The following is a 22,759-nucleotide window of genomic DNA, read 5'->3' on the forward strand; positions in this document are numbered from 1 at the left end:
CTACCAGCTGATAAAACCCCTTTCTTAGAATAGCCTTGGGTTTAAAACACTCTAATGCAGTGGAACATTTTTATTTATCATTCATATTAATGCATTAAAAAATTGGCTAAAATGGTTCAAATAAAATGTGTGAATACAGTCTGTAAATCAAAATAATTTAAGGAAAATACTGCCAGGATAAAAAAGACTAAGCAGAATAGGAAAATGTTAAGATGATAGTAGCATGGAATTTAAGATAGGAAGTGTTTACACTTTTTAAAAGTAAGCCAAGGCTAACACAGACCTGTGTTTCACATTTCAAATGACCCAGCAAACAGCAGTAGTGGTGATCTGAACTTATATTCATGTGCAACAGCTATTTGAAAACGATACTATGGTCTAAGGTGCATAAACAAGGGGATTACTTTTAAGTCAAGAAAAATAATGCTTCCATTAAAAAAACCCCTTATATCAGAAGCTGTATGAAACTTCTCCAGGTTTTAATCTTGCAATACCTGTATATATTATTTTAAAGGCTTAGTCTCTGAGCTTTAGCTTTCCTTAATGCAAAGCAGATAAAAATGACTTAGCCATTTATCTTCCCAATGGGTAAAAGCTGGACAAAGGCCAGCTTCTAATACACAAGACTCAAGAGAAGATCAAATTTAATGGACGAAACTTGCTTATTCTGCAAGTTGAAATAATGGCAAAAGAGATACATAGCAGCATTCATTAAACAGAAATCTGATGAACTCACAACCAAAATATCTATAAGTTATTGGCAATTATATTTAAAAAAATTAAATATGCCTATTGCAAGGAAATGTCTTTTGGCATATTGAACTGTTCAACATTTGACATACAGACCACTTTTCTTCATGCTCAAAACATTTCTTTTGGAAAAGACAATCTTTTCCAAAAGGCATATTAATTTTGCAGCTATAATGAAATTAAGGTGTAAAAATTTTCCATAACTGATGTTTAATCTCACACTGTAAACACAATCTAGTTAGGTGGTTTTAGTTAATTTTAGCTAATTTTTGTCCAGTCAGCTGTCAGAATGTTGTACCTATTTATAGACATGGATGACATTGACATGCAGTGCATTTTGATTCTTGAGATAATCAGATAACACTGCTGCTGGAGCACAGAAAATAGAAATCTAGTTACCAAAATTAAAAATAAGATGGTTGACTTTGTGTTTCTAAAATAAAGACTAAACTACTCCAAAATGCAAGCTATAGACACATCTTAGATACCAGTCTTAAAATGTCACCAGCAGTTCAGGACACTAGAGTCAAGGATATTTAAATTCTTTAGCAGGGAGACCTAGAAAGCTTATCTGGAGATTAAAAGGTTATTTTATGATGAAAGGCTTCCAGACTTCTGAATCTGTTCAGTATTTGAAAGAAGAATAAAATGATCATAGGAGGTACCAGTGAAACTGAAATAGTACTGTACAGATTATAAATGCAGCAGAATTAAAATAGGAAGATGGACAAGGAAGTAATATACCAGAGGAAAAAAAAGATGATACTTCTCTGTGATGCATAAGAAGCAATGGAACACGTGAAGGCAGTAAAAGACTATTAAGGGGATTCACAGCTGCTTAAATACTCAGTGTCACTATCTGACAGCTGTGAAGTGGCTGCATCTGTCCAAAGGCACCTCGATGGAGATGGTTTTACCACACCATACATTACATACACATACAGATTTGCAACATGCTCAGTATCTCAGGCTTTTAACTGAAAGAAAATCAATAGGCTGACTTCTCTCCTTTACCTTTTCCTTAATTTCTTTTTGTATTTACTTAAGCATCCTCCTCTTGCTATACTACTTAGTAATCACAATACACACTTACACTGACTCCATCCATTTCTTTTATTTCATTCAGCTCACCAATAACCTGTGACTCGGCCACACTGAGATTACTGGTCCTTATACATTTTTAACTAAAGGATCTTCAACTCCATTTGCCATCTTACTGTTCATAGCACAGTGCTACCTTTATTCCTTACCTTTCAGAAGCATCTTTGAACAGAATTTTACAGACTCCTTATAAAATATATGTCCTCTTCTTTCCTTACCAGTGTTTTCTACTACACTGACCAATTCTTATCCAAAGCTTAAATCTTGTCATCCTAACACCTCCACAGCCTTCCACATTACTCTTAACATCTATTTCAGACTCTGTGGGCCTGTAGTTTTTGTCTTATAGTCACTTTTCCTTATTGTATCAAACTTTCCTAACTTATTATCTCCTGTGAGTATTACATGGATTCAGGTGCAATTTGTGAGTCAATGGCTCATCTCTTCCACACAACCAGCCAGTTTCCTTTTATGCATGTTTAACTCCCTTTCCAATTTCATTACTCTAAGTGGCCTGATAGCAGCTCAAACTTATTATGGGTAGCCCAGAAAAACTTTGACTTCTCTAAATCCATACCCATATCTATTCTTCAGCGCTAAGCCTTATTAATAGAAAAATTTCTGCAATAGCTCAGGATATGTTTAAACTCTTGCCCTTCACTTAAATTCTCCCTTCTTCATAAAAATCAAACAAAGAGAATTTTATCCCTTCAAAGTGAAAAAATACTATCCAGTCCTAACTTCCTTCTTTCTTTCTTGGTAATCATAATCTTGCCTTCTCCTGAACTCCAGCTCACTTCTTGTCTCCCCTGATTTAATCCTCAGATCATTTTTCTTCATTATACATTGAACAGTCTTATCCAAATAATAATTTCTGTTTCTGTGCTCATTTGTAACTTTTTCCAAGCTGCTACGAAACATCTTTATTAGTCCCAACATAACTATATTAATACAATTTTTTAAAAGAACCACATTTCATGAAATCAGAGACACTAATTCATGTTAGCTAAATTAATTTTCCCATCTCAACATCATAATAGTAATGAAACAAATCAGGTAATTTTGTAATAAAAGCATTACACACAGACTTCTGGCCACAAAACTCTAATCCAGAGAGTGGTTTAAAGTGTATCCCCTGTGAATCTAAGTATCTGGAAGGCTGATGCAATTGGAGTTCAGTCTACAGGCAATCTTACAAATTTCATTTGTAAGTTAAAGATACTCTAACATAAGCAACCTTCTAACACTAGCCTGTAGTAATTCATGGATGTTTTTCTATCTCCTTGTTCACAGGTGTATTTGGTACTGCTCAAATACTCAAGACATAAGGAAGGTAGAGTAAGGCTTTACCAATAAACCATACAGTTTTGTCTCTATGGGGAAAAAGGAATAAAAGTCTCCCCCTCAAAAAAAAAAACAGAAAAAAAAAAAAAACCCTGAAAAAAACCCAGGCCAACCACACTTTGGTTAAAAAAAAAACAAAAACAAAACAAAAAAAAACAAAACATAAAAAAAGAATAATTTTGATAAGGCAAGTTTCACTTAATGAGAGAAAAAAAATTAAATTGTCATCTTAAGGTTACTTTTTATTCCTTTTTAATATTAAAATGCACCCTTACAGCAATTCACAATTATATTTTTTTCATTAGTATCTACAAGTGAAGCAGACTAGAAATTGGTTTTCAGAATGTAGTGCCAACATGAGAGACACTATCTAGATATGTATCTATCATACACAGAGATATAAAAAGCCTCAGGTGAGAATAATGATCTATTATTTATCTATTATAATAATCTACTTTTTCTTATCCCTCATTCATATCACATTATGTCAATGATTTTTGGCCATTTTTCTCTAAATCACTGTTTACATACACAGGTATGTTTACAGACATAAACAACCATTTGTGTTTAAAAATTCAGGAAGTCTTATCCAGTTCCACACTCCTGTGATGGTTAGGTAGGAAAACTAAAGGGCAGAAAGTATAATCACCTCCAGCCCTCCATCCTGCTCTTTAGATAGTTGTTCCTACCCTTAAGGCAAGGCCAACTCATGTTCCAATCAGCCAGCTCCTGAAATGTCAAAGAGATTTTAAGACCAATGTATTGTGACAAATCAAAAACAGGCTAAGTCAAATGAACAGGCTGGACACAAGGTACTCAGGGAAGATACCATCTTTCAGGAGATTCAAGACAGAAATCCGTGCCTCCTCAAGTCATCTCACTGCAATGCATTGTTAGATCACAGATCAGCAGAAGTACAACCAGGAACTGCAAAGTTATACTGAAAATACATAACCAAAAAAAAACAAAACAAAAAAAACCCCAACAAACAAAACAAACCCAAAAAACCACCCCAAAACCCCAAAGAAAACCCACAAAAAAAAAAACCAGAACAAATTGGCATGGAAAATTTGAAATAACTAAACTGAAAATGTTGAGAAAACATTCAATTTTGATGTGTCTGCTTTCAATCCAAAAATAAGACATGATATGGCTAAATAAAATGTAAAGATAATGAATTTTTTTTCTCAAGTTATACAAAAGATTTTATACAGCAGTTAAGCCAAAGGGCCAAGTAATGTGTCCATGTCTACATCCTTAACCATTACACTTTAGTCCCACAAAAATCCTATGCAAGCAGATGTAAATATATGAAGCAGTCAATCTCCTATAGACATAATATTATATGTAAGGCTGTCACTTTGCAACAGTGACAGACTTTTTCTATAATACTGAGAAACCTTCATCATACAAATAAGTTAGTGGCAAGCTTCAGTGTAAAGCTGAGACCCATCCATATGCAGCACCTAGCACAGTGAAGAGTTGAGGTATTCCAGAATATCACACTTCAAAATGTCTGTAAGTTTTTGTGCCTCTCATCTTTCTAGAGCACCAACACTTGACCAGGAGATTTCTTACAACTATAAGGCAGTATCAGAAATTTGGTACACGACCCTTTTTGGGAATGTAAGTCATTTCCTACTGAGAAATCACCTATTGTTTAATGGGAAGTCGTTGATCTCTGCCCACCATCTGCTTAGTCCAACTGCTTATTTAACATGTTGGGTGATAGCAACACTTTGTCTCAGAAATTACCCTTGCTGAAGCTAATGAACATCATGTTGTAATTTTAACTAGATTCAGATTTATCTCCAGTCCTAGCCAAGCACTGAGTCCATTACTTACTGAGAGTGACTAGTGTGTTTGGCTAGCATGTTAACTCAAAAATTGTTCCACTAAAATCAACATAACCAAACATGCAAAATTATCTCAACAATTCTTTATTTCAAGACACCCAACATCTCTATACAACATCTAATTTGATTAAAAAAACCTTCTTTTGGATGGTTTTATGCTACAAAATTGTAGACACATATTCTTCTCTGTAAACCTCAGGACAGATCAAAAGGGCTGACTGTGATGCTTGTGTGAAACACAACCAAGCCCTGCTAGCCTGTATTCAAAAGAAGAAAGGAACTCCTGTATTTCACTGGAAATTGCTCACATACAAGTAAAACATCCTCCCCCCCATAAAGAGTTATCAATTAAAAAAATACACCATCAGGTAATGTATAATTCAAAAGAATATCCTTAGACACAGGTTATGAAGTTATACAGATTATTAACTATAGAGGTTATACCTGTACCTCTCAAAATGTGGCATGAAAGGCCAGGAAGGGCTGCTGAATTCAGCTACCACAACCCAACTGGGAGGAGGTGATCCTTTAAGTAGCAGAGTGTGGCCTTAACCTGTACAGACCTCTAGGCTCAAACATTTTATTTTTTCAAACTTTCCATGGACAAAGTGTTCAAATTTGCTTATATTTTACAGAAACCAGTTTATTCACAATACCACTGCTACCATGCCACTGCTAACTTTTGATTTAAAAAAAAAAAATTACAAAAGCTGGATTAATAGCATACCCTACATCATTGCTGACAAAACAGCATGAAAAGAGGTTTTCAAATGGTGTCAAATTGCACATTACTAGTACATAATAGTGAGTGAAGTTATACAAATATGCAATACAACAGGATGAGAAAGTTAATGTAAAGATCACCCAACTCAAAATTATGTTTTTCAAGTCCATCCTATTTACAAACAATGTATTGGAAGCAGCTGCTGACTCCCAGACACCAAACTGACTGAGTAGCTGATGGGCTGGCATTAGCTATGTGCTGCTCAAGAACAAACACACCTGAGCAGTCATAAGCATGAGCCTGCATTATAGACTTACAGCATGAATGTGTGTTTCTTACATTTATTACCTAACATTCTCCACATAAAGATATAGGACAGAGACTTTCAAGGTTGGTTGCTTTCATGCCATTTACAAACAGCAATAAAATGGGCATGTTAAAACACTGTTTGCTATAGTATGGCCCAAATCTGTCCACCTTTCAGCAGCACAGACAGGAAATGTTTTAATCTAGAAATAACTATGTGGCTACTAGTGAAAAAAGAAGAACCAGAACACACAGCAGCAGAGAAAGAGATGAAAGGATTTTTAAAATATTTACATCACTGTGTTGTAAACCATTTATCTACAAAATTAGTTGGAGCTTACAGGTATGTCCAGACTACCTTTCTATATGCATTTCATACAGTTTTGCAGCAGTGGATTGAAACTTTGCAGCCAACGCTCTTCACATGTAACTAGTTTGTGCTGAAACAATTTGTTAAACTTATTAACTTGTTTGCTGGAGTACAAGGGAATTCTAACTGATACAGGTTAGACTTCTGATGTCACATAAAAATAGCAACAGCTGTCTTTCACAAAATTCATTAAAGCTAGCTTGCATGTTCCCTGCCAAAATGAATCACATATTCTAAAGATGTCCAAGTGCTTCCTTCTGTTTCTTCCTCTGTCCCTGAAAAGTAGAGCTGCATTCTCTACCTTTATGTGGGTCATTTCTCCACAGTAACAACACTTTTTAAAATGGCATTCAGGATTACAAAATGGAGAGAGAACCCATTTCACTACAGCCACTTGTTCATAACACAGAGAGGTAACAGTGTGATAGGATGGAAGCTCTCTCCCCTATCTCCACTTGCTCCCTCTGTAACTTTTTTAGTACTATTCCAGTAGACTTTTACAGAAGCCAATACAACAGATGTCCTTGATTGTCCCACCTGCTGGCTGTTTTTACACTCTCCAAAACTGATCCACCTATCCATCCTCACGCATGTATACGTGAAAGAAGCACTGGGCAGTGTGCATGATGTGTTCTCTCTTGGACCTGGTGCAGGGTATGGGAAGAGTGATAGCTGTTTGTTTTAGAGCTTTTTCTTTTAGTCCTACCTGCATAGCCTCACCTGCCTTGCTCAGGAGGTTCCATGTTGATAATCTATAATAGCTGACTTGAAAGCCCCCACACTAGCAGGATCTGAAATACAACAAACAGCCTTAGCTACTCAATTTGAGTTTCTCTGCCTAGGGATAATATAAAATCCCTCATCAGTTGGTATGTATGTTCCTCACCTGTGTCTTGATCTTCAGGGGTATGGTTTTCACACAGCTATTCCCACCTTGCTTTTTCTTTAATACAAGCTTTTAAAGAATTATAAGACGAGCTCAGGGAATCTTGGCTTCTATCTGTGCTTCTCCTGGGAAGCAGGCTACACTTTGCACACAGTTCTGTGTCACACAGTATAGCTGAAACTTGTTTACTGCTATCAAAGCTTATTTACAGCCTATCAGAAAGCTAAAAATATTTTTAATTCTCCCACAATATAAAACAGACTGCCACTGTACTTCTCATCAAATTAGATACCCTGCCAAGGAAACATACAGGTTTCTGCATTCAGTCTTCAGGCAGCACTGAATCTGGCTGCTCAGACCAAGGGTTACAAAGTGAAAGGCTTCTTACAGAATTGTGCAAATACAGCAATATACATCAAAAAATATATGTAAAAAAAATAGCATCTTACAGAAAAACACTATACAAATAGACCTCTGCATATACTGAACAATACCATCACATTTTCCGGTTTTCCTACAATATCTCCCAAATACTCCCAACACGTACATCTGTCAATTTTACTATCAACAAGTACAGCCAAGATCAAAGCCATGTAGTAAATATGTTTACATATAAATATCCACTGTTTTCAGTCATTTAAACTGTAAACTACAAAGGAAGAAATTACAAGTTGCATGCAGTTCTTTAATGATGGATTTCTTTTAACGATGAGCTGATGCTCTATGTGTTTGTGATTCCATGCTTTTTTCTAAATGACTACCCTTATCTGTATGCAATATGTTATTAAGACTATTTTCCTACTTTTCAGTGATTTCCTACCTTACTCACATCCCTCAGAATTTGGGGAATGGACCCAAGATTCACATATGTTGAAGAGTCCAATTACGGTAGCTATGAAGAGACCAATTATGGCTAATTATTGCTATTACTAATGCTAATTAGTAAGTAGCAATTTGTTCAGAAAACTAACTGGAAGAGGGAACAAAGAAACTCATCGATGAATAAGAAAGGTCTGTCTTGGTTCATTCCCTGTTTGGGCAATGATTTATTTGGTTTTGTGGGAACGTCTGCCATGCTACAGCTGCTTTCTTGAGATATCTGAAGAGCTAAGTCTGATACAAAGATTTGATGGATGTCTGCCTAACTAATGTATGTAGCTATTACTTTGTATTTTTCTTCTTTATTACATTTTCAGAATCAAAAAGAGATAAGCATTACCACAAGTCACTGTTATCAATATCAAGAAGACACACACAAAAGATGTTGGAACAAAATGAAATTCTACATGTCAGTAGTAGACAAGCTGTTGTTGGAAAGTGCCAGATAATTAAATTTTACAGAGAATCACAAATTTTGGATCTCTCACAGTGATGAGATCTGTCAGACACAGATAAGAATTTGTATTTTTAAAATATACAAGGTTTCATATCGCATCTTCTTTTAATGTGAGAACAAAACAAACCAGTTTGTGCCAACAGCTCCAAGCAGTTTGTCATACTGCAAAGGACAAAGTATCGCTCTGGTTGGCTACCACCATTCTGACACCAACAGACAGAATTCACAGATAATAAAGCAGGAATCTGTATTCACCCATTTCACCAAAGCAATAGTGGGAGGACAGCAGAGGATGTATTTACCTCAGGACAGTGCCCTAACCAAGGGTGCAGAGAACAGGAATCCCCAAAAGCAGAGGCAGCTGAACTCCAGCTGAAGATCTGGACATCCACTGGGACCCTGCCCCAGCATGGGCTGGGTCTGTTCTCTGGCATGTTTGCACATGCAGGACATAAAAAATTTGAAACAGTGATACAGAATGCAAATATTTTTTTTAGTATTTTAAGGGAAGGAATGTAATTTTAATATTTTTTTTTCTTTTCAATGCCACATACAAAGTGTTACACACAAAACCAGCTCACTTGCTGTGAGATGAGGTTAGAAAAAAGACCCTCAAGTCTTCCAAACTATCCTGAGAAAACGACCTTTACTTTCACTGGCTGCTGAAACTGTTTGAGAGACACTGTGATGTTTGGGGCATCACTGCCCTGATGCTCACAGCAGAGACTGAATGGCACTGGGAAGAGAGGGTCTGCCCAGGACTGGTCACAGCAGGTTCCAGATGCCCACACTGCACCCCCACAGGGCACAGCTCAGCCCCACAGCTCTGGTGGGGACAAAACATCCTGGGAATACCACTGGGAAATGTATTTAAGATAGTGCAAAAGCACTGCCCAGCAGTGAGAAGTGAGAGGGGCAAGTGTGAGAAACAGCCCTGTGCACACCAGGGTGAGAGAAGGAGAGGCAGCAGGAGCCCCAGGGGCTAGAACAGCCCATAGTGGGGGCCACGATCATGCAGGTTCCCCCACAGCCTCTGGAGGGCCCCAGGTTGGACAAGGGGAGAAGGGTGAGGAGTAAGGAGTGTCAGGGATCAGCTGTTATAAACTGGCCACAAACCTCACTTCCCATCCCCCTTGCTGCTCAGCGGGGGCAAGCCAAAGGGTTGGGAATGAAGGAGTGAATTTGAGAGGAACAAGGGGAGAAGGTGTTTTCGGTTTTGTCCTTGTTTCTCACCATACCAGTCTATTTTAATCAGCAATAAATTAAGTTAATCTTCCTCAAAACAAGCCTGTTTTGTCCATTAAGGCAAGTGAAGTCCCTGCCCTCATCTTGAGACACATGGAGTGAGAGAGGGGCTGCGTGGGAACCTGGCTGCCAGCTAAGGTCAGCCCACTGCTCTTGGGAATCAAATCTGGGAACTGAATTTTACAAATTTAGGTAGTACAGTTATATAAAAGTGATCAAATTTCATTATTCATTACAATGCTAAGCACACTTGCTAATAGTGAGGTGAGCAACACTTGCTACACAGAAAGTACATGCTGGTTCTACCACCTCATGCCCCCAGCCACCTTCTGTGAAGGCTCAAAGTTCCAGAGTGGTTTCAAAAGCTGCTTAAACTGGTTTAAAGCTTTTCTACTGCCAAAAGAGAAGAGATCCTGCCCTACTTTTCCCATGCACATCAGTGCACTATTTTCTTGTGAGGCAGCAATAAAGCTTATCTGGCTGAAAACTACTGTTCATTTTTAGTGCTGGAACAAAAAGGGAGCGAGCATAAGATCATCACTTCCAGTGAACATGCTATCCTAACTATACCCTTGGAGTATAGGCTCATGATTTCAATGTACCTCAGAAAATAACTATGCTTATGAGACTTGGATCATAGCTGCCCCCCCTAGCTTCACACTGGGGTTTCTTAAAATGTCCATCCTGATTTATTCAGATGTAAAGACAGTTAGAAATATCCTGCTGGGGTTTTTTGAGCAGATTTGTCACAAAATTTTTTCAACATTGCTTGACCAAAGCTGTGACAGGACCAGAGGACTTTCTGAACCAATCTAAATTTATGGTCTACCAATCTGGTATCCTCTTTGTGACACATGACAAGGTCAATCATTTAACAAACGCGTGTAACCTCCTGCAGAAGTTATCTGTAACATAATTCATTCCATGAAAGAATATCCTACCCACTTACCCATTTATTTTCCTCTACACCTGGGGTCTTTACCTTCCTCCTAAAATCTTGCAATAATTTACTCATAGAAACGTAGCATATGCTGAGTTGGAAAGGACCCAACTTGAGTTGAAGGGTACAACTCCTGGCCATGAGAATCCCACTCTGTGCCTAAAAAGCACTGTCCAAATGCTTCCTGAACTCCATCAGGCTTGGTGCTGTGACCACTTCCCCTGGGGAATCTGTTCCAGTGCCCAAACACCCTCTGAGTGAAAAGCTTTTTCCAGATATCCACCCTAAACCTCCCCAGCACAGCTTCAGGTACTTGCTTGGGTCCTGTCACTGTTCCCAAGAGTGAAGAGATGGGTACCTGCTATTCCTCTTCCCCTCATGAGAATGTTGAAAACCACACCATGCTCTCTAATAGCTTAATATCTTTTTTATATTGTGGCACCCAAGCCTGCCCCAGCACTGGAGGTGAGGCTGCCCCAGCTCAGAGCAGAGGGGACAATCCCCTCCCTTGCCTGGCTGTGCTGCTGTCCCTGATGCCCCCAGGACAGGGCTGTCCCTCCTGGCTCCAGGGCACTGCTGGCTCTGTTCAACTTGCCATGGACCAGGACCCCCAGGTCCCTTTCCAGGCACTGCTCTCCAGCCTCTCACTCCCCAGTCTGTCCTTACATCCAGGGTTGTCCCATCCCAGGTACAGAATCCAGAACTTGCTCTTGTTAAACTTCATGCAGTTGGCAACTGGTCAAGGTCTCTCTGTAGGGCCTCTCTGCTCTCAAACAAGTTGACAGCTCCTCCCAATTTAGTGTTGTCAGCAAACTTATTTAGTATTCCTTTGTGTCCAAGCCATTAATGAGGATGTTGAAGAAAACTGGGCCCAGGATGGAGCTCTGTGGAACCCCACTGTTACAACTCCCACTGCCCTGTCAATTCAAAACCATTTTGGACTTTCCCAGCTTCTTGGCTTCACCCTATAGTAATCTAATGGGGCTTTTATCCAGCCAGTTAAAAACCACAATTCTCTCCCTAGATATGGTGTGCACATACTTTCCCCATAAAACTATTATTTTCCATAAAACTATTATTAGTTTCTTTTTTGCCTGCCAAAAAGGAAAGAAAAGGCATGTTCCCCCTGCCACATAAACATATGCAGGAGAATGAGCATCTGGTTTCTGACCATTACTGATGCTGAGATTGACTGGGATAAACAGCAAGGGCTCCAAGTACCACCTCTGGCTCAGTGAGCCAACTGTTTGATTGTTCTCATGTTGTTTAACAGCTTATGTATAATTGCTGCTGGTTTTAGACTATAACACAGTAACTGCAGCACACTGTGGGAAGAAAGAGGCCTGGTTTTGCACCAGCAGTTTTATTCTCTTTCTTTCAGGAAGAGTAAGATTTGAACTTTACTTTGTAAAATTTTATTTTCCCCAAGGAAGTCTTCAGTGTATCTGATTCAATCTGAATCATCCAAACCCATAAATCTCACTGCAGCCTATGTTGCCAGTATGAAATAGTTGAATTTACTTTCAGCTAAGGAGGTTATAAAGAGCTTAATAAATTCCAACACATGGATTAAAGTAATTTTTGCATTTATTATTCTCCCTATTTTCAATGGATGCACACACCATAGAGCTATATAACATTCCATTTTCACTTTTGCTTAATGGTTTACCTTTAAGTGGCAATGATGAAAGGAGGCAAGATGTATCCATCTACAGCCTACAGATTTAAATTTATCAGGGGAAAGTTGGGTCTCAAAAGAGAAATTAAGTGAAGAGTTGGTTCAGAAAAAAAAGAATGTAAAAAAATAGTAATTAGAAAAGTTTTAAATACTTATATTTTTAGAACTAGGTTTACAGTCTATCAGCCTTTGTTTGCCTGTAATTTTGTTGTTCATTGCATCAATACCTTAGTCCTTATGTCTTGCTCAGTCCCTGGGTTCCAGGGCTCCTTGTTGCTCACAAATGGGTTAGAAACTAAACACTTCCAGGGCAGGAAAACAGGAAAGAACTCATAAGAGTTTCTGCTATCAACTAGCATGGTATCTTTAATTTAAATGGGTCAGACCATTGAGACTGGTTGGTCTGGGGCCTCCCAGTTCTGGATCTGTACTATTTACAGTCCTTCTCTGTGATCTGTGGAGATTCCTTTAGCTGGCCTGAGCATCATTCTGCCTTTTTAGAAAGTTCAAAGCAACTACACTGGAAGTCATAGTTCCTGTGAGAGCAGAACTGCTTTCATCCCTGTTACTATCAAGCAAAAAATACCTCCAAAGTAAAAAATACCACCAAAATCAACAAACCATAAATATTTCTAAATGAAAAGTAGTATTAAAGAGAAAATGTATCTAAAACACTTCAAGGAATAATGTGATAATATTTTTATAATATACAATTTATTAATTATGTAATATTATAGGAATAATAGTGTTTTTAAGTAAGAAGACTCCTTGAAACAATTAAAAATTTCTGATTTTTTTTTGTATTTTGTTTAACACTTCCTAATATTCAAAAAGTCTCAGAAGGCATCTCCTACTGACTCTGCTTTAACCCAATTTAATAGCATATTTTATAGACATCAGCATACCAGGGGACCTACCAAACAAATTCTGTGACTCAGGTGACAAATTAAGAAGCATTTCTAGTTACGATTTGTGCATGAGATCCTCAGGTTTTGTTGCAACCTTAGGTTACCAGTACAGATCTTATCTAAAATTCTCCTAGATTCATTCATATTCCATTTTGCTTTTCCACTTCATATTTACCTTACAGACAACTTTATTTTATTTCACATTCCTGAGAACCTTATTGTAGCTCATGGGTCTATGTGGATAATCTCTTTAGTAGCAATACTCTTCAGGGCACAAGACAGTCAAATGTGCATGCAAGTCCTTGAAGCTATTGTTCAAATGGAAATTCACTTTCAAATCCCAAAACATTTGCTTTCATTTAAATTAGTTTGAGTTATAACATTGGTGACTTACTCCCAGACACATTCATAAGACAGTATTTCATATTCTCAGAAGAAACTGCCTGTAACTGAGATATGCATGATAGTGAACAGAGATGGAAATTAATTTCATCACTGTGATGAACACACTACTACTTCAATCAAAATTTATTTGCAAGTTTTGGTGGAACAGGAAGAGATTCAAGGGACTTAGAAGATTAAATATTTTTGATAGAATCATAAAATATGCTGAATTGGAAGGGACCCATCAGGATCATTGAGTCTAACTCCTGTCTTTCAAAAGTGAAGAGTCTCTTTACCAATGTAAGTACCTTGCAGGAAATAAAGACTTTCTTATTAAATATATTTATATCTGGATGTTATTACACTGTTAATACAATTGCAAAATTAATTTCATTTTTTGGCTCCTAAAATCAGAAAAGGGTCTATAATGCAAGCCTGATACTGTAATCACATCTCCTAATTTCACTGTCCTGTCTACATCACTGGTACTAAATTTTTTGAAATGACTACAGAAGCAATGGGACTTCCTGATGGAGACTGACGTGTACAAGCATTAACTCAAATGGAATTCATCAGCTAAAAAGGCACAGCAGACATTCTATCTGCAACCTGGAAAATCTCAGTACCTTACTATATGCAGCTACATTGCATAGGATACTCACAGGCAAAAATATAAGGATACACACTACTGAATACACTAATCAAAGACAAACCTTACTCAGAAGTGATCTGTTTAGTGGTGCACAATGGCAGATGCCACAGCATATTTTTTTGTAATGCAAGGCTGCTCAAGATCATCTATGGATAATGAACCATGACAGCTTGGGATTTGATAAAACACAAATTGATGGTGAGAGAAGGCAAAGAATACAACTACTATCTGAACAAGAAATGCAAATACACTGGATTTTTGAATCTTTAATGTCAGAATGAAATATCGTGAATTAACACAAAATTACGTGTTCATTAATCTAACAAGCTTTGCATCAGAAAAAGTGCTTTACTATCTCCATTTTAATTGGAAAGTGCCATGGATTAAAGCATTTAATAGGTTATAGAAGGTATCAGAATCTTGTTTGTTTAAAATACCTTATATGACTGGCATCAATGCAGTGTTCACAGGGGAATCGTGAACGAAGGTTCTTCTTCACAGTTCAGAAAAATACTCCTTTTCTCCCTTTAAAAGAAAGACATTCCATGTAAACACTTGCCAGTACCTATAGTGCTGTATTTTCCATCTTTGCCCACTAACAGCTTAAAAACTCCTTTAAATGTACTTGGTTTGTTCCTGCCTTTCAGCTGATTGCCTGTGGCTGATTATTTTGAGATTTAATCAGACTGTTAAGAGACACAGAAAAAAGAATTTGGACAAGATTTCTTCATCATGGACTAATTTGGACTGTTTTCTTATGTACTTCAATATTATATCTTTCTGTAGATTCCATCAGTGAGCCAAGTAAAGTGAATTGTAATGATCTCACATCATGTTTTTCTACTGCTGTAAACCACAAGATTCCTTAACTTAGCATGCTCAGTGAATTAACATGATATTGGAAAGAAATGGATTTATACTTGAACATTTTTTAACTTCTATACACAGACAATTTCAGAACAGTTCGGATTAAGGGGCAAAAGTGACATCAGTCAATTCAATCTTAGACTCAAAACAATTTCCCAGATCTATTCAGATTACACTAGATTGTTTTTTTTTTTCCTTTTCTGCTCTTCTATTTGCCTTCCATACAGTCTCCTATTCTGGCAAATTAAAGGAATTCACATGACTTTTTCCCCACAGCTAAAACTAGAAGCTCCAGTTAAGACTGAATGCTCACTGTGCTGGAAATTGTTTGAACAAGACTGTTAGACATCTTTAAGATTTTTATAAATCAAATCCCTTAGACAGTAAAGGATAGGAGTAAAGCTATATCAATATATTTGTTCTACAGATGAAAGCTAAAGTACACAAATATTAAACAATATACTGAAAGTCACACGAGTCTGGTTCAAGGATCATTCTCAGATCTTAAATGCCTTGAATCCTTGCCCAGTACCTGAACCACATGCCATAAAGCCTACCCTCAGTCCCCATATTTTATATGTAGCACTTCTGCTTATTTTCCTTAGGAGGAAGCATTATCAGTATTTAATTTTGTCGGACTTGACAATATTTAAAATTGCAAAATTACAAATTAAGAGTTTTTTAAGCAACAGAAGCATAGAATTAACTCAAAAATTCATTAAAATTATTTAAAATACTTTGGAAGCTTTCATTTTTCACTAGTTAAGTACTAAAAATTAAATACTGTAAAACTGATGGCATTTTCTGTAAATATATATACCTATTATTTGCCTTCCAATTTTTAGGGAATAAAGTCCAGATCAGCAATGTGCATTGCACTGAATTTAGAGTCACCAAAGTCTGGGGGTACAAGAATTTACAGCTCCACATAATGTGTCTTTTTCATCAGAAAATGAAAGAAAGACTAAAGCCTTTAAATTACTCCAGGACCTAAGGTTTTAATGAAATAACTATCAGGAAAAGCTGGTTAAAAAACGTTCTGACTTTTACAGTCAACAATTATTTTGTAGCTTGTGGCTGTCTGGATAGAATATCTTTATTTATCAAAACAACAACATGAAATTAAACTCATTAGATGCAAACCACAACATTAATAAAAGAACATCACTGCAATGTCAAGCACTCGAGGTTTAATTCAGTCTATTTCTGAGGCTTTATGACAGTCACTGGGTCACAATTTTTTTGTGGGGAGCTAGGCTTATACAGTGCCAAGGTTGTTTTTTTAAGGAATTTAAGGGGTTTACTCCCCCTATTCTGTGAATGCTCTAGAATTCATATGCCTTATAGAGCAGATTCTTAAAATAAAATAATTATTTCCATGACGAAATTTTTTTAAGATAAAAAAATCCACTAATTTTATACACCAAATAATGGATCCTTATTTCCTCTCCACCTCCTCTTTTTTTTTTCAGAGCATGTAGCATACATTGCATGTTCCTATATATATCCAAGACAGCTCCAACTGAATTCCATTTTCCTGCTTTCCTGGCTCATTTCTCAACCATTCCCAGTTCTCTTGAGCTAGGATTACTGGCTGATACTACTGGCAGTTATGTTGGCAGCTCTACATCTGCTGTCCAGATATCCAACTCCTTATTAAATCTGTCTTCTCTACAGCTCCCTGCCAATTCTGACTCTTTTTGCTCAGCCAGTCCCAGTTTCCCATTCCATGTCCAATTTTTATTCCCTTTCTCATTATCCAGGCTGACTATTAATCCACTGCCTTTGCTCATCAAGCCCCAGCCATTCCCTCCTCAGCTCAAGGCTGACCAGGTTTCTGGTACTCTTCTGTCCACTGGGGTCCTGGCAGAGTTCTATCTGGGATAACACACAGAAGGAGTACCAAAAGTCATCATAGGAAACTCTTTTTAGATCTTTTTCATCTTGCAACAAAAAAGTCTATTGGGTAATAGGGATGCTAGATTTTATCACAGGCAGCCTCTGGAGTTTTAAGAAGCCAGAGCACACTTAGCAATGACTGCAAATGGAGATTTTTCATGTTTGTTTCATTAACAGATCCCTCTTCCCTCTGTGAATTCTTTTCCTCTTCAAAAGGCTTATGATTTTGCTAATTCTAGTGAATATTCACAGGCATGGCCACAAACACATTCCGTCAGAATTGGCAATCTCACTGCTAGGCAGAAAACCTAAATCTGCTGAAAGGGAATCTTTAAAATATGACATGTAGTTTTGTGTTGAGATCTTAACTGTGTTGAAAAATACCAGTTAGATGCAAATATTTCTAAGGAGATAGGAGTTAATATTTGGGAGTCAGGAAAAGAGAGATAAATCTATAAAGTAAGTTGTAGTATGTTTTAATATAGGTAACAATGAAGCATGAACCATGTTTCAACATGATTTTTTTGGTTTTCTTAGAGATTTAAAACTTCTTTTTACAAGTCCCTTAGGGAGCAGAATGAACCTCTCTCAGTTATTGGATGAACAGTGCATAATACTTTGCATAATGAAATTAAGCAGCCTGAAGTACATGTGAACATGACTAATGAGACCAAATGCAGCAGGAAAACCAAGCAGATGGCTTGAGCGAGCTGGAACAGAGTAGCAAGGAGAGATTTGAATGTTTTGGGGTTTTGCAGGATACATGCAGAAACACAAATATAATTTTTGCATTTCTGTGTAACAGTGCATCTGTCAGCACTTTGGTGCTCTACAGATCACAAGTGAGAGCTTGCCAGAATACTAATATTGTCTGTGGAAAACCTTTATGTGTCATCTGTGGAGATACAAAATGCAAACAAAATGGAGGTCGGGGGCAGGAGTTGTTTGTTTTACCTGTCTTGCTTTCTTAACTGCACAAAAAAGATACTTAAACTGGTGGCATATTTTTAATGAGCTCTCCATAAAAAGCCTGGTTCTCAGACACCTCCTCAGTAGTATGAACATCTGGGGAGAAATGCAGTAAGAGAGACAAAAAGAAGACAGCAGGTATTAAAAGATGATGGGAAAAGGCTTTCTTACCAAGAAAGGTCAATGACCAACTTATAAAGGATGCTACCAGAAACACTGCAAGATGAAGATACACTCTGTTCTGATTACCTTCTGAGAAAAAACAGATCTGTCCACAGAAAAGCTTAACTCTTCATTTCTGTAACATGAGCTACAAAGGAGGGTTAGCAGATAGGCTCACCTTGAGAGGAATCAGGAGAAGGTATAGCTCTGTTCTGCATGAAACACATTCTGACACTGGCTATTTACATATACAAACTTAAGGGCTTGCCTGCAGTAACATTATAAAGAATAAGCAGATTCAGAAAGAAAATGTATAAAACTGAGCAAATTTACAGTGTCATCCTGCTTCCATCTCTACCACAAATGACTGGGATAAAATGCCTTTGGATGTATATTATCTGAGATTTTTTTTTTCACTAGAAAATTTTATGTGATGTTTTGAAAGGAAGCACAGACATTACATCACGTTGGAATACAAAGGTATCTTGTCAACAAAGGAATTTTAACCAGTGTTTAGAAGAAAACTATTTAACTGATTTTTCTGCTCCTATCAGTAAGTCTGTTCTACTACTGATGATAATGCTACAGCTGTAGCTCACCTACCTCATACTATTATATGCTCCTAATATTCAGTGCTCATAACACAATTTAGTAGTGCAAAATGATTTCATTATCAATACAAACTGTTGAGGTACAAAATTCACACATTTTTAATCCCTTCAGTTAGCTTTAAAAATGTATCTTTCCACTGTGTCCATGGCCTCTCTATTTCAAAAGTTCAGAGTATTTAGAAACATAAGAAGAGACTGAATAAATCCATGGAGCAGCATTATTCAGGCAAGAAAATAAAAAAGGACCAGAACTCACAAAATCAAAAATTTCTTTTAGTTCTGGAAGACAGTAGTAGTAATTTTTTTTTTTTCCAGGGACTTCTGATGTTATTTTTTATCTTCTGGACTAAACAAAAAACATTTCTTTCATTCCATACTTCAAACTGAAGTTATCTCCACTCTGAAACAACTACACACATCTTCAGCAACGAAAATCAGCAAGATCATTCAGTCAGCCTTGATCTAAATTTATCAGGTGTCATACGCAGAGGTTTGGATGATCTCCTTACTGCAAATGATTGTCAATTACACCAAAATTTTAAGCCTCAATCCAAGCAACATTATGAAGTCTTTGTTACATGATAAATGACTTAAATAAGAAGTGAATACAGACATTCCAGCCTGTATCACTTTTATCAGATCTCCCTCTCATCTTCTAAACCCTGGCTGTTATTAAAACTATCTGCAAAATCCAGTTTATACCACTATCCTTGTAGCTTTCTAGTGCAACTTGTGTTAAGTGTAGGTACCTACCACACAACTAAAAACAAGCTAAACTATCTCTGTGCCTCTTATTGTCAGTTTATACAGACCAGCTATGCAATAGAGATTTGTGAGGAAAAGTATCAGTGGACAATTTCTATCTTCTCGGTACTTTAAAAATTATATTCTCCTTCTGTAAAGCGTAAATAAGTTCAATTGTAAAGCTGGGTTTCTGTGATCTTCTGCAATAATTTTTATCAAGACAGAGAACCCAAATTCTGATTTTGTATCATTTTAGGCTTGGCATAACATTGGATATAGGGAAACTAGCAACTTTAAAGGAAGCTGGTAGGAGCAAAGTGCAAAACAAGCAGAAGAAGATGGTTCTCTGCCCAACAGGTGAAAGATCTATGAAAGTCAGAAACATTATATGGGGTACAAAAAAATTTAAAAAGCTGTATGGAGAAACTTAACATGAATTTAGAAAAGAGATTCACTGAGAGCTGGTGATATTACACCAGATTTAGGAAATCCCTTGAGCTGAAAACAGTTGGAGACTGGGAATTTTCTAGAGATGTGTTATGTATTCTCACTTTATTCTTCTCTTCTCTGGAAATCTGCTACGGCTTATTGGTGATAAGATGCTTAACACTGTAGATCCAAGGGTAAGAGAATCCCTGGTCTGAATTTCTGGAAACATTCCTCTATTTCAGTGAGATGGTCTGAACTTTTGAAAACTTCTGCCTAAGCAAAGGCAAGCAAATGGAAGCCTTCATATTCCAGGAATTAGTCAAAACCATGGCTTGACACAGCTGCATCACTCACTTGTCCTTAGTACTGCAAGTGGGACCACTCGTACTGAACAACTTTTTGTGGCTTAAACTGGGCATGTCCATGATCATAATTTCATTAGTAGTGGTTCCTGTTATTCAGAACAGTGAAGGAGAAAAATTAATGATATTAATAATAATAAATGTTGGATCAATTTTCTTTCCTTACATGGCATAGACAAGTGTAAGGCAGACAAGTGTAAACACAGAATCCAACAGGATGGTCTAAAACCTAGGAGGAACTACGGTTCATTTTATCTGGTAAAGCAAGAGCAGAACACAAAGTGACTACAGTACAGAGTGATGTGAACACACAGAGCTGTCTGATCTGGTAATTGCAACTTGCAAATCTGCTCTTTCCCTGTGTGTTGTTTTAGGTATCCATATGGTAGCACACAGCTAGACATTTATAAAAAAATTACCTTGGTGACATGGGGCCAACATCTTTGAGTTGTCATCTTTCAAAAAAAAAAAAAAGCGCCTGTCTCACATGCCAGTATTCAAGCTCATTTGTGTTTTCTGGTCTCTCTTATCACAGTAGGATATTTTTTGACCTTTCTTTTGGTGATATTTTTTTCCAGAAGAATTTGGACTGAAATTATTGTTTATCTATTAAAATGATGCAAAATCAGTGAAGGAGATTCTGGTCAATTTCTCTACTTCCTAATCAAAACCAGCACACAATGCATATAGGCAAACACACACTTTGGTCTGCACTTAAGTGACAAGACAAAAAGATTATTTCTACTAGCACCTTACTTCATTGGTTCCCATTTGAAATTCTGTGTAAATATTACACTCCTGCTTCCACTTCACTTATGTATAGGTGTTACTTAAAAACATTCTTTCTGCTTTTGCTTCATTAATCATTAATATTAATCTTTTTACTATAGCAAAAGTAGACTGTGACAGACATCTTGCTTTGCTGTAAAAATTTTTCTTCCACATAAATACATGAAGCATGCAGTTGAAAGTAAGAATCAACAGTTCACTACAGATAAAAAAAAATTACATCTACTTATACTGTGCCAACTTCTACCCTCAAACTCTCATTCTGACCTCCCATACCACACTAATTTAATGATCTCTAATTCCACACTGATCAATTCATTTGCTTCCTACTAAAGAACAATTTCCAGCTTAAAGTATTAGCATAACCTTCGATTTATAAAAGATATCAAATAAAATATGTCATACAGAGTATCTCTGCAGAAGGAGCAATAAGGTTTTTTCATGCCACAAATGAAAATAACTTAAAGACACACAATTAAAAAGATGACAAGGAAAAGGCAAGTTTTTGATGTTCTGTCTTCCAGATCTGTGGACTTGCTCAACTAGCAATTATTAAAGTCAACTAACGTGACCAGCTGTCAACTTGTAATGCCAAATTAAGAGTTTAATGTTCTGTGCCTGCATCAAGCTGATGTATAGTATGCCCCTCTGTATCTAGAAAACCCAGCATGTCCTTTTTAAAATGACAAAACAATCTTCACAAAGCTCTGGTAACAGAAACTTGCAGTTTATCAAAATCCTCTACATTACCTAAGTTTCAACTCTCTTCAAAACAATAGTTCTTTAGCCAATTAGGCTGGAAAGAAGCCTTTTCCTCTACAAACAGCTTTGATGAGCTGACTTGCCATTTTTATCACATAAAAAAAGGAAAAAAAAAATCTAAATCCAAGCATTGTTTCCCAACTGCAACATTTAAAGCGAAGATTCCAATTTCCTCTGGCAAAGAGTTATGAACATTAAAAAAAATGCAGTACTCATAAAATCAGGAAAAAAACACCCAATCAAATTAGAAATCTCTAACAACATGACCTTATCACATATATCCAGGCAGAGCTCTCTTGCAACTGGGGATCAGATAAAGATTTTAATTAGCTCCCTTGAAAATTGGTGTTTGCATTTAGAAAGGAGGACAAGTTCATCATCACCTCTTTATCATTCACTTTCCAGGAAGCTTCTTTGTCAGAATCCACACTCAAACCATGAATAGGTACACACATAAAGCAGTCAGATTATGGTAAATTACAATAAAGTGTCATTTAAGAGTGATAATGCTCTGTATTTTAAGCATGGAGTTCCTACTGCCCAACTGGGCAACACAGCTTAGATATCAAGTTTTTAGTGGTGCACTTCATTGGAAACCAGAAAACATGGGAACACTGCATCCAGCTCACAACACTGAAACCAGGTTTTCATCAAGAATGATATAAATTACAACACACATGAGATT

General features: G+C 36.9%; 1 protein-coding gene across 3 annotated transcripts in view; it reads right to left on the reverse strand.

Annotated features, from left to right (window-relative positions):
- SYT1 (synaptotagmin 1) overlaps positions 1-22,759 on the reverse strand; it is a 328,925-nt gene that overhangs the window by 235,490 nt on the left and 70,676 nt on the right. For 2 of the 3 annotated variants that reach the window (XM_056516347.1, XM_056516346.1), the window contains exon 2: positions 14,918-15,005. The exons of the other annotated variant lie outside the window; for it this stretch is intronic. The gene's annotated coding sequence lies outside the window, so the exon portion shown is untranslated. The remainder of the gene's footprint in view (positions 1-14,917; positions 15,006-22,759) is intronic. 3 annotated transcript variants of the gene reach the window in all.

Source organism: Oenanthe melanoleuca, chromosome 1A, assembly GCF_029582105.1.
Source record: "Oenanthe melanoleuca isolate GR-GAL-2019-014 chromosome 1A, OMel1.0, whole genome shotgun sequence".
Taxonomy (NCBI): Eukaryota; Metazoa; Chordata; class Aves; order Passeriformes; family Muscicapidae; genus Oenanthe; species Oenanthe melanoleuca.